This window comes from Oncorhynchus nerka, unplaced genomic scaffold (genome assembly GCF_034236695.1).
Source record: "Oncorhynchus nerka isolate Pitt River unplaced genomic scaffold, Oner_Uvic_2.0 unplaced_scaffold_1633, whole genome shotgun sequence".
In the NCBI taxonomy this organism is placed as follows: Eukaryota; Metazoa; Chordata; class Actinopteri; order Salmoniformes; family Salmonidae; genus Oncorhynchus; species Oncorhynchus nerka.
Window position 1 is genome coordinate 15,624 of NW_027039695.1, and position 12,498 is coordinate 28,121.

The 12,498-nt window shown below is 43.2% G+C and overlaps 1 long non-coding RNA gene and 1 pseudogene across 2 annotated transcripts; both read right to left on the reverse strand.

Annotated features, from left to right (window-relative positions):
- Positions 1 to 267: 267 nt before the first annotated feature.
- LOC135568324 (uncharacterized) lies at positions 268 to 3,615 on the reverse strand. Of its 2 annotated transcripts, none has more exons than XR_010462612.1 (3): positions 3,601 to 3,615; positions 1,583 to 1,828; positions 268 to 427 (listed from the first exon to the last, which is right to left on the reverse strand). It is a non-coding gene; the product is annotated as an uncharacterized LOC135568324 (long non-coding RNA). The 2 variants fall into 2 exon arrangements; XR_010462613.1 differs by lacking the exon at positions 3,601 to 3,615 and adding an exon at positions 2,080 to 2,183.
- Positions 3,616 to 4,258: 643 nt separating this feature from the next.
- Positions 4,259 to 12,498, reverse strand: part of LOC135568323 (caldesmon-like) — a 23,354-nt pseudogene continuing 15,114 nt past the window's right edge.

Genomic DNA, 12,498 nt, shown 5'->3' on the forward strand with positions numbered 1-12,498 from the left:
GATTGTTTGATAGATACCGGGACATCAGTAGTACCTTGAAGTTATGTGATTGATTGATTGATTGTTTGATAGATACCGGGACATCAGTAGTACCTTGAAGTTATGTGATTGATTGATTGATTGATTGATTGTTTGATAGATACCGGGACATCAGTAGTACCTTGAAGTTATGTGATTGATTGATTGATTGATTGATTGTTTGATAGATACCGGGACATCAGTAGTACCTTGAAGTTATGTGATTGATTGATTGATTGTTTGATAGATACCGGGACATCAGTAGTACCTTGAAGGTGGGGCTCATGGGACTGAAGGGGCTGAAGGACTCGTCTCCCTCAATGCTGGAAATACTGAGGTTCTTCATCCTTCTCTCTGAAGCCGCCATCCTCCTACTCTCTATCCCGTCTTTCACCCTCTTCCTCTCCTCCTGCAGACGGAGAAATTACATTAGAACAACACACCCCTCTTCCTCTCCTCCTGTAGACAGAGAAACTACATCAGAACACACCCCTCTTCCTCTCCTCCTGTAGACAGAGAAATCACATTAGAACACACCCCTCTTCCTCTCCTCCTGTAGACAGAGAAATTACATCAGAACAACACACCCCTCTTCTCCTCCTCCTGTAGACAGAGAAACTACATTAGAACACACCCCTCTTCCTCTCCTCCTGTAGACAGAGAAACTACATTAGAACACACCCCTCTTCCTCTCCTCCTGTAGACAGAGAAATTACATTAGAACAACACACCCCTCTTCCTCTCCTCCTGCAGACAGAGAAACTACATTAGAACAACACACCCCTCTTCTCCTCCTCCTGTAGACAGAGAAACTACATTAGAACACACCCCTCTTCCTCTCCTCCTGTAGACAGAGAAACTACATTAGAACACACCCCTCTTCCTCTCCTCCTGTAGACAGAGAAACTACATTAGAACAACACACCCCTCTTCCTCTCCTCCTGTAGACAGAGAAACTACATTAGAACACACCCCTCTTCTTCTCCTCCTGTAGACAGAGAAATTACATTAGAACAACACACATACACATACAGTGGGGTAAAAAAGTATTTAGTCAGCCACCAATTGTGCAGGTTCTCCCACTTAAAAAGATGAGAGAGGCCTGTAATTTTCATCATAGGTAGACTTCAACTATGACAGACAAAATGAGAAGGAAAAAAATACAGAAAATCACATTGTAGGATTTTTAATGAATTTAATTGCAAATTATGGTGGAAAATATGATGAAAATTACAGGCCTCTCTCATCTTTTTAAGTGGGAGAACCTGCACAATTGGTGGCTGACTAAATATTTTTTTGCCCCACTGTACATGAGCCTGAACTGACCTCTGCTGCGCATGTTGTGCATTATAATGCATTATAACGCATTATGTCAGAGCTCACAAGGTGTTAGAAAAGTGCTAACAATGCATTATGAAGAAGGTGTTCATAGGAAGTGTTACTAACATGCAGCGAAATGCATATACACACACACACAGATAGTGTACATACCAGTCTCAGAGTAGGAGTGCTGGTCTAGGATCTGACCCCCCTGTTCATTCATTATAACGGACCCAGGTCTCACCTCCTCCTGCTCCTGTCTGTGCTGCTCCTCTTTCTCTCTCTGGTGCTCCTCCTCCTCCCTGGCTCTGCGTTTCTCCTCTCTCCTGCGGTTCAACTCCTCCATCTCCTCCTGGTCCTCCTGCTGTCTCTGTCTCAGCTGTTCCAGGGTGCCCTGTCCCTGGCCTGGTGTCTTCTCTGTCTCCAGCTGCCCCCGGGAACCTCTCCATCCACCTCCTCCTGTCTCTGCCCTCCCAAGCTGCCACTACGACTAGAGGAGAGGAGAGGAGAGGAGAGGAGAGGAGAGGAGAGGAGAGGAGAGGAGAGGAGAGGATGAAAGTAAAGTCCAAAGTTAGAGGACAGGTTGGAGGAAGCTGCTCCGTCTCTCACTATGATCAAACTACATTATAAAATGTAAACACTCCTTCTAATATCTCCACTGCTGTGAGTTATGAACTACTTTGGCCATTTGTCATCTTATCAATCCACAAGATTCCCCTCAGTTTGCTTTGAAATGTTTACCTGTCTCCTTCAGTGACAAACAAGGAAGAAGTACGTATCTCATCCATCATCTTTCGGTGTCTCATCCATCTCTTTTCGGTGTCTCATCCATCTCTTGGTGTCTCGTCCAAGACTATCTGTGTCTCATCCATGTCTTTGATTGTATCATCCATCTCTTTCTGTGTCTCATCCATGTCTTTTGGTGTCCTGTCCAAGACTATCTGTGTCTCAGCCATCTCTATCTGTGTCTCTAGCTGTTCTGTAGCCATGTCTTCCCTGTGTCTCATCCAAGACTATCTGTGTCTCAGTCATGACTATCTGTGTCTCAGTCATGACTATCTGTGTTCAGCCATGTTCTCCTGTGTCTCATCCAAGACTATCTGTGTCTCATCCATGACTATCTGTGTCTCCAGCCATCTCTATCTGTGCCTCTAGCTGTGTCTCAACACCCGATAGCTCACTCTAAGGCTTGGTTAAATTAAGGAAGGATGTTGAGCTAGCCCATACAGGAAGTGATGAGTCACTGATCTTGTCATGCGTCTTTTTTCAGTTCAGTATGAAGTAGGAAGTGATAGATGCTTTACAGAAGTTATTATTCTCTCTCTACAAGCGATCACCCATACATTTTAATTTGATCGCCGTGTTGCAGGAAGGCTTTCCTGCAACGCGCAGGAAATGTAAAACGTCTAGTTTATTTGAGGTTTAAAAAAGGCTTCTGAAGTGTGTAATTTCCCTTAACAATTTCAGACTTGATTTATCCTTACGAATGATGTATCAACCTCTTCAAAAAATGTCCATTAATAATAATCCACTCTATAATTCACATTTCCTGTTGCTGCGGATTATTTTCCTGCTGTAGAAAACTGGCTCAAATGAAGATCCTCCATCTGTAGCAGGAAGATAAGACTGAAACCAAGGAAACTATAAATAAAGGGAAACTCAGACAGCTTCAGTCTTTGTGTTGAGTTCTCCTCCTCTTTAAATTGAATTTGGACATACAATAGTGAGATCTGCCCCAGCCTGAACTGTGTCCAAAATGGCACCTATTCCCTTGATAGTGCACTACTTTAGACCAACCAAATGGAACCTATTCCTGCTTTAGTGCACTACTTTAGGCCAACAAATGGCACCCCTATTCCGTTATAGTGCACTACTTTATACCAGACAAATGGCACCCTATTCCCGTTATAGTGCACTACTTTAGGCCAACCAAATGGCACCCTATTCCCTTTATAGTGCACTACTTTAGACCAGACAATTGGCACCCTATTCCCGTTATAGTAGACTACTTTAGGCCAGCCAAAGGCACCTAATCCCTTGATAGTGCACTACTTTAGACCAGCCAAATGGCACCCAATTCCTGTTATAGTACACTATAGGCCAACCAAATGGCACCCTATTCCCATTATAGTGCACTACTTTAGACCAGCCAAATGGCACCCTATTCCCTATATAGTGCACTACTTTTGGCCAGATGAGGCTCTATTTAAGGATTCGGGACGCCATTTTGGACACACATATAGACTATTTTAGGTGTGTTACCTTGGAGACAGTTTCCCTGCAACTAGGTATGAGGTCACTTCCGCTCAGCTGCTTCCCCCGTTGCTGTTGACGTGTCTCATGACTTTAGAGGTGTAGGAGATCTTCAGCTCAGATTTCTTCTTCTCCACGACCTAAAAACAAAACAGAGCATTCAGAAGAACACTTTATAGTCCAATTTGACTTTTGGCATCAAACGTCATCGGCGGTCAAGTTTGGCATCACAACACCAAACATCAGCTTTCCCCTCTTTGCCCTGCCGTGAATAAAGACGACACTGTGACTTGAGTGATGATTGGATACAGCACGGGATATACACAACCGTAACTCTACCTTGTCATCTGTTACTCTTCTTGAAGTGTCTTGTGTCTTGTTGCTGGCTTTTCGTTTCCCACTCTACCTCCTTCTCCTCCCTCTCCTCGGGCCCAGGTCCAGGACGTGTCTTCAAGCAGGGCCTGATTGGGAGGCTCTGTTTAGCCTGAGCTGCTGGGGCTGCTGCTGCTGCTGGGGGTGATGCTGCGGGGCCTGATTCTGCTGCTGCTGGGGGTGATGCTGCTGGGGTTGATGCTGCTGCTGGGGGTGATGCTGCTGGGGTTGATGCTGCTGCTGGGGCTGATTCTGCTGCTGCTGGGGCTGATGGTCCTCCGAGGACTCCTGTTCCTCAGGTGGCGCTGTCTGCGTTTCTCAACCTCTGGGTCCAGTCACACAAGCCCTCGTCCTCCTCCAGAGCCAACTGGCAGCCACTAGCCTTCAGCTCACTCTCACACCTGAAAAGACAGGTACAATTGTTAATAACAAGTCAAACCTAAAGGTGATCCAGTCATTTCTAACTGTTCAACAGATATCTATCTTGCACCATAGAAATATGGTATTTATATTCAACATTTCCTTCAAGAGTAACTATACCAAGGACAGGGTTAGCCAGGCCGAGAGATGGCCAGGTCGACCCTCAAAAGACAGACAATACTTACAGCCTTCAACACTTCAACCTAATGCATTGTCAACTGAATTCAAAACAGGCTAATTAGGCTAAATTCCTAACTGTTTATTAACACAGTGTAAAAGTCATTAGTTCTGCTAACTCCCAATGCCTAGAACCATTGTAGTAAACCCAACTCAAAGTATACAGTTCTGCTAACTCCCGTTGCCTAGAACCATTGTAGTAAACCCAACTCAAAGTATATCAGTTCTGCTAACTCCCGTTGCCTAGAACCATTGTAGTAAACCCAACTCAAAGTATATCAGTTCTGCTAACTCCGTTTGCCTAGAACCGTTGTAGTAAACCCAACTCAAAGTATATCAGTTCTATGCTCCGTTGCCTAGAACCGTTGTAGTAAACCCAACTCAAAGTATATCAGTTCTACCTATCCCAATGCCTAGAACCATTGTAGTAAACCCAACTCAAAGTATATCAATGTCTGCTAACTCCCGTTGCCTAGAACCATTGTAGTAAACCCAACTCAAAGTATATCAGTTCTGCTAACTCCCGTTGCCTAGAACCGTTGTAGTAAACCAACTCAAAGTATATCAGTTCTGCTAACTCCGTTGCCTAGAACCGTTGTGTAGTAACCAACTCAAAGTATATCAGTTCTACTAACTCCGTTGCCTAGAACCATTGTAGTAAACCCCAACTCAAAGTATCAGTTCTGCTAACTCCCGTTGCCTAGAACCATTGTAGTAAACCCAACTCAAAGTATATCAGTTCTGCTAACTCCCGTTGCCTAGAACCGTTACTAGTAAACCCAACTCAAAGTATATCAGTTCTGCTAACTCCCGTTGCCTAGAACCGTTATGTAAAAAACCCAACAAAAAGTATATCAGTATTCAAAACTTAAAGTGACCTCAGCACCCTTATATGGTTATCTTTTAGAAGTTGTACATACTTAACTGTTATGTTTTATTCACTATTTTCCATTAAATGACATTAAGTATTCTGAATTAAAATGATTGAATTAACTTGAACATGAATATTTGTTGTAGTGAACATAAAAAAATGCAGGTTCCATCTATTAAATGAAAAAAAAAAAAATCATTATACATTTTGTCAAGTTTAAGTAGTAAGTGGTTCAGATTAGTCATTTCAGGTCGTGTCTTAATGTTTAATAATGTTTTATGCGTTTGATGATTTGTCATTTTAACCCACCTTAACAGTCATTGTTGAACACAGAGCTCATTCCTCTAGTAGTAACTGGAGGTAGAGATGTGTAACCAGTCATTGTTGAAATTAGTGCTCATTCCTCTAGTAGTAACTGGAGGTAGAGATGTATCCAGTCATTGTTGAACACAGTGCTCATTCCTCTATCAGTAACTGGAGGTAGAGCTGTAACTAGTCATTGTTGAACACAGTGCTCATTCCTCTATCAGTAACTGGAGGTAGAGCTGTAACTAGTCATTGTTGAACACAGTGCTCATTCCTCTAGTAGTAACTGGAGGTAGAGATGTATCCAGTCATTGTTGAACACAGAGCTCATTCCTCTAGTAGTAACTGGAGGTAGAGATGTAACCAGTCATTGTTGAACACAGTGCTCATTCCTCTATCAGTAACTGGAGGTAGAGCTGTAACTAGTCATTGTTGAACACAGTGCTCATTCCTCTATCAGTAACTGGAGGTAGAGCTGTAACTAGTCATTGTTGAACACAGTGCTCATTCCTCTATCAGTAACTGGAGGTAGAGCTGTAACTAGTCATTGTTGAACCCAGTGCTCATTCCTCTAGTAGTAACTGGAGGTAGAGATGTATCCAGTCATTGTTGAACACAGAGCTCATTCCTCTAGTAGTAACTGGAGGTAGAGATGTAACCAGTCATTGTTGAACACAGTGCTCATTCCTCTATCAGTAACTGGAGGTAGAGCTGTAACCAGTCATTGTTGAACACAGTGCTCATTCCTCTATCAGTAACTGGAGGTAGAGCTGTAACCAGTCATTGTTGAACACAGTGCTCATTCCTCTATCAGTAACTGGAGGTAGAGCTGTAACCAGTACAGGAAGCTGCATTGTACAGTGAAGAGGCGACTCCGGGATGCTGGCCTTCTAGGCAGAGTTCCTCTCCATCTTAATTAATCGTGGTGTTTTTATTGGCCAGTCTGGAGATATGGCTTTTCCTTTGCAACTCTGCCTGAAAGGCCAGCATCCTGAGTCGCTTCACTGTTGACGCCGAGACTGGTGTTTTGCGGGCACTATTTATGGACTTGTGAGGTGTCTGTTTCAAACTAGACCCTCTATTGTACTTGTCCTCTGCTCACAGCACCGGGGCCTCCCACTCCTCTTCTATTCTGTTTAGAGTATGTTTGCAGCTGTTCTGTGAAAGGAGAGATAGCTGGAAAATTGCATCAATATTATAATGCAAAAGGGTTTTCAATGTGATACCAACTTTAAAAGGATACATTTTGTATTAGCTAACAACGCAAGCGCCATTAACAACGCGTTACTGGCTAACACAACGTACATACAACACAACGCCATTGGCTAAACACGGCTATTGGCTAATACTTGTCTTCAGCAAAGTCTTCAGTTTCTTGAAATAGTCGAAACCACAATAATAGACTGTTAGTTAGACTGATGATTTAACAGCGTTCTTGTCATCACTATTTCGTGTAATTTAACCGGCCAAATACACTTTCCAGACACCAACCAGTCTAAAGAAGGTCAGTTTTATTGGTTCTTTAACTAGAACAACAGTTTTCAGCTAGCAACATAATTGTAAACAATAATGATCAATCACTTTTTAAATTAGAAAACTTGGATTAGCTAAATAACGTGGCTTATCAACAGGAGTGATGGTTAAGCGATAATGGGCCCTGTACTTGCTGATTAGCTATCAACGCGTCATTGAACACCCAGTAGTGATGGTTGCTGTTAATGGGCCTCTGTATGTCTTTGTAGATATTCCATAAAAAATCTGTTATTTCAGCTACAATAATTTTACAACATTAACAATGTCTACACTATATTTCTTATCAATTTGATGTTATTTTAATGGACAATTGTTTTCTTCTGACCCCAAACTTTTGAGCGGTAGTGTACATATTAGACAACTGTTTTTAGAAATATTATTTTTCTTCATAGTTTTGTTACATGAGGACATCCATTTGAAGCCAATAGTTGATTGTGCCTCACCTCAGGGCACCAAACACCAGTTGGCTAAACGTGCTAGCTGCTAACCACTGTGAAAACAATCAGGTGGCTAAACGCGTGCTAACTGAAACAAATAATCAGGTAACCACTGTGAAAACATCAGGTGGCTAAACGTGAAAACAATCAGGTGGCTGCTAACCACTGTGAAAACAATCAGGTGGCTAAGCGTGCTGGCAATCAGGTGGCCAGCTGTGACAATCAGGTGGCTAAACGCGTGCTGTGAAAAACAATCAGGTGGCTAAACCAGCTGCTAACCATGTGAAAACAATCAGGTGGCTCGCGTCCACTAGCTGCTAACCACTGTGAAAACAATCGGGTGGCTAAACGTATAGTGCAACCACCAGAAACAATGGCTGCTAAAACTACTGTGAAAACAATTCCAGGTGGCTAAACGTGCTAACTACTGCTGCTAAAACGTGGCGAAGGTTGTGAAAACAATCAGGTGGCTAAATTGCTAACCACTGGGAAATAACTGCCGCGCTAAACCACTGTGAAAACAATCAGGTGGCTAAACGTGCTAGCTGCTAACTACCGTGAAAACAATCAGGTGGCTTCTGCAATATTGTTAGCGGTCAGCACAATGTTGAAGAGGAAACGACAGAGGGGGTCAGGTACTGTAGAGGTCAGGGGACAGGCAGCGGTCACAGGAAGGGAATCTTTACAGCCAAACACCTGCAGTCAGCCTACAGCAGCCGAGTGTGTGTGTGTGTGTGTGTGTGTGTGTGTGTGTGTGTGTGTGTGTGTGTGTGTGTGTGTGTGTGTGTGTGTGTGTGTGTGTGCGTGTGTCAAATCATCAAATCAAATTGTATTTGTGACATCGCCAAATACAGCAACAGTGAAAATGCTTACTTACAAGCCTTAACCAACAATGTAGTTTTAAGAAAAACCCTAAAAAGTAAGAGATAAGAATAACAACTCATTAAAGAGCAGCAGTAAATAACAATAGTGAGACTGTATATAGGGGCACCGGTGAATGAGGTAATATGTACATTTAGGTAGAGTTACTAAAGTGGCTATGCATAGATAATAACAGAGAGTAGCAGCAGGCGTGGGGAAAGTAATGCAAATAGTCTGGGTAGCCATTTCATTAGATATTCCAAAGTCTTATGGCTTGGGGTAGGGAGCTGTTTAGGAGCCTCTTAGACATAGACTAGGCGCTCCGGTGCAGCTTCTTTTGCCGTGCGGTAGCACAGAGAACAGTCTATGACTAGGGTGGCTGGAGTCTTTGACAATCTTCAGGGCCTTCCTCTGACACCGCCTGGTAGAGGTCCTGGATGGCAGGAAGCTTAGCCCCAGTGATGTACTGGGCGTAGACACTACCCTCTGTAGTGCCTTGCGTCGAGGGCGAGCAGTTGTCATACTACTCAGTGATGCAAAACTGCGTCAGGATGCTCTCAATGGTGCAGCTGTAGAACCTTTTGAGGACCCATGCCAAATCTTTTTCAGTCTCCCGAAGGGGCGAATAGGTTTATCTTACCCTCTTCACGATTGTCTTGGTGTGTTTGGACCATGTTAGTTTGTTGGTGATGTGGAAGCCAAGAACTTAAAGCTCTCAAACCTGCTCCATTGGCCCGTCGATGACAATTTTCTTCCCTCTGGTTGCACATTTTACATGCTGATAGAAAATTACAAAACTGATTTAAGTTTCCCTGCATTAAATTCCCAGGCCACTAGGAGCCTGGCCTCTGGATGAGCGTTTTCCTGTTTGCTTCAGTTTAGCCCAGCAGATGGCAGGTGTTAGCCAGACCCCAGGGCCTTTGGCTCAGCGTCATGGCAACGGGACACACATGTACTGTGGCCATGGAAACATACACAAAACTGAACGACTGACCTCGCTGCCAACGGAACGGACGCCACTGCTGCATCCTGTTTCCTCTGAGTGAGCTGTGGACTGTGTCCCAAATGGCACCTATTTCCCTAAATAGTGCACTACTTTAGACCAGAGCCCTATTCACCATATAGTGCACTACTTTTCACCAGAACCCGATATAGTCGTGCACTACTTTTCACCAGAGCCCTATGTAGTAGTGCACTACTTTAGACCAGAGCCCGATGTAGTCGTGCTACTTTCACCAGAGGCCTGGTGGTCACTCACACAGAGGATAGAAGTGCCCTTTGGGACGAAGGCATGCTCTCTTCCTGTAGCCCCGGCCTTCTGTCATTTCTCGTTTCTCATTGTTGCAACAAAGCAAAAATAAATATAGTTTAGGTTGATTTATTAATGTGCTGCATAGAAGTGCATTAAAACATTAACAAGTAGCATAATAACATAATAACATTAACAAGAAGAATATTAACATAATAACATTAACAAGTAGAATAATAACAGAGTTATTCTACCTGGAACTATAAAGGGTTCCACCTGGAACTAAAAAGGGTTCTCTTATGGGACAGCCAAAGAATCCTTTTGGAACTCCTTTTTTCTAAGAATGTAGCGTAAAAAATCAACATGCAAGTGCTTTTCTTCACTGGATAAAGGAGCATTTATTTCCTGTGTAACATTTGAAACCACTACCACACACCTGCAGATGTTTCTTTAACTAGATTCTTCTTAACTAGAAATGTAGCAACCTTGCAACTACTCGTAATGAGTCCATCATCAAAAATATGTTTGAGTCACCAGTAGGTTTGAGTCACCAGTAGGTTTGAATCACCAATAGGTTTGAGTCGCCAATAGGTTTGAGTCACCAATAGGTTTGAGTCGCCAATAGGTTTGAGTCACCAGTAGGTTTGAGTCACCAGTAGGTTTGAATCACCAATAGGTTTGAGTCGCCAATAGGTTTGAGGCCACCAGTTTTTGAGTCACCAATAGGTTTGAGTCGCCAATAGGTTTGAGTCACCAGTAGGTTTGAGTCACCAGTAGGTTTGAATCACCAATAGGTTTGAGTCGCCAATAGGTTTGAGTCACCAATAGGTTTGAGTAACCAATAGGTTTGAGTCACCAATAAGTTTGAGTCACCAGTAGGTTTGAATCACCAGTAGGTTTGAGTACCAGTAGGCTTGAGTCACACATCTTTTAAGTAACCAGTAGATTCAAGTACAATAGAGTCACTGTTTGAGGAGGAACACTATAGGTTTGAGTCACACATTTGAGTCACACACATAGGGTTGCACAAAGTCACACACACACACAGGTTTGAGTCACCAATATGTTTGAGTCACCAGTATATTTGAGTACTCAGTCACACACTCAGTCACTCACTCACTCACTCACCAGTCCTCACTCACTCAGTAGGTTTCAGTCACCAGTAGGTTTGAGTCACTCAATATATTTGAGTCCTCCTAGGTTTGAGTCACCAGTAGGTTTGAGCTCCAGTAGGTTTGAGTCACCAATATATTTGAGTAACCAGTCACTTTGAGTCACCAATCGGCTTGAGTCACCAGTAGGTTTGAGTCAATGGTTTGAGTCACTTTTGAGTAACAAGGGAACAAGAGGCAATGCCTTCCCACATCTTTAAGAGGAAACCATTGATTCAATATCTAGACCTGTCGTAGGAACATCAACACATGCACACACATGAATGCACAAACACAATAGCACAGCACACACGCACGCACGTCTGCGTCCCTCACCACCACCACTTCCCCTGTTCACCCAAGGGCCACGGTCAAACCTGTACCTGATCAGCTATACTAGTAAACAGAAGGCAGAGTCGTTCAACACTGACAGGGCATTTAAAACCAATAGCCAGTCCATATACTGTCCCTAAGCCCCTGTTCTGATAGGTCAAACCTCAATGCCTTCCTGGGTGAGCAGTGTCACTTCATTATCTAGGCGAACAGTCTATTCAGCACTGACATAAATCATTTAAAACCAATCAGCACCATTGAGACATCAGCTTGTCTAATGTTTCCACAGTACAGCACCATTGGTATTCAGATTACCTACAGCACCATTGAGACATCAGTCAGATTGCCTTATCTAATCAGCACCATTGAGACAGTCAGATTACCTACAGTCTAATCAGCACCATTGAGACCAGTCAGATTACCTGTCTAATCAGCACCATTGAGACAGCAGTCAGATTACTAATCAGCACCATTGAGACAGCAGTAAGATTACCTAATGTTGAGACATCAGATTACCTACAGTCTAATCAGCACCATTGAGACATCAATCCAGATTACCTACAGTCTAATCAGCACCATTGAGACATCAGTCAGATTACCTACAGTCTAATCAGCACCATTGAGACAGTCAGATTACCCACAGTCTAATCAGCACCATTGAGACAGCAGTAAGATTACCTACAGTCTATTCAGCACCATTGAGACATCAGTCAGATTACCTACAGTCTAATCAGCACCATTGAGACATCAATCAGATTACCTACAGTCTAATCAGCACCATTGAGACATCAGTCAGATTACCTACAGTCTAATCAGCACCATTGAGACATCAGTAAGATTACCTACAGTCTAATCAGCACCATTGAGACATCAATCAGATTACCTACAGTCTAATCAGCATCATTGAGACATCAGATTACCTGCAGTCTAATCAGCACCATTGAGACAGCAGTCAGATTACCTACAGTCTAATCTGCACCATTGAGACGGTCAGATTACCTACAGTCTAATCAGCACCATTGACAGACACAGTTCAATCAGCACCATTGAGACAGTCAGATTACCTACAGTCTAATCAGCACCATTGAGACATCAGTCAGATTACCTACAGTCTAATCAGCACCATTGAGACAGTCAGATTACCTACAGTCTAATCAGCACCATTGAGACATCAGTCAGATTACCTACAGTCTAATC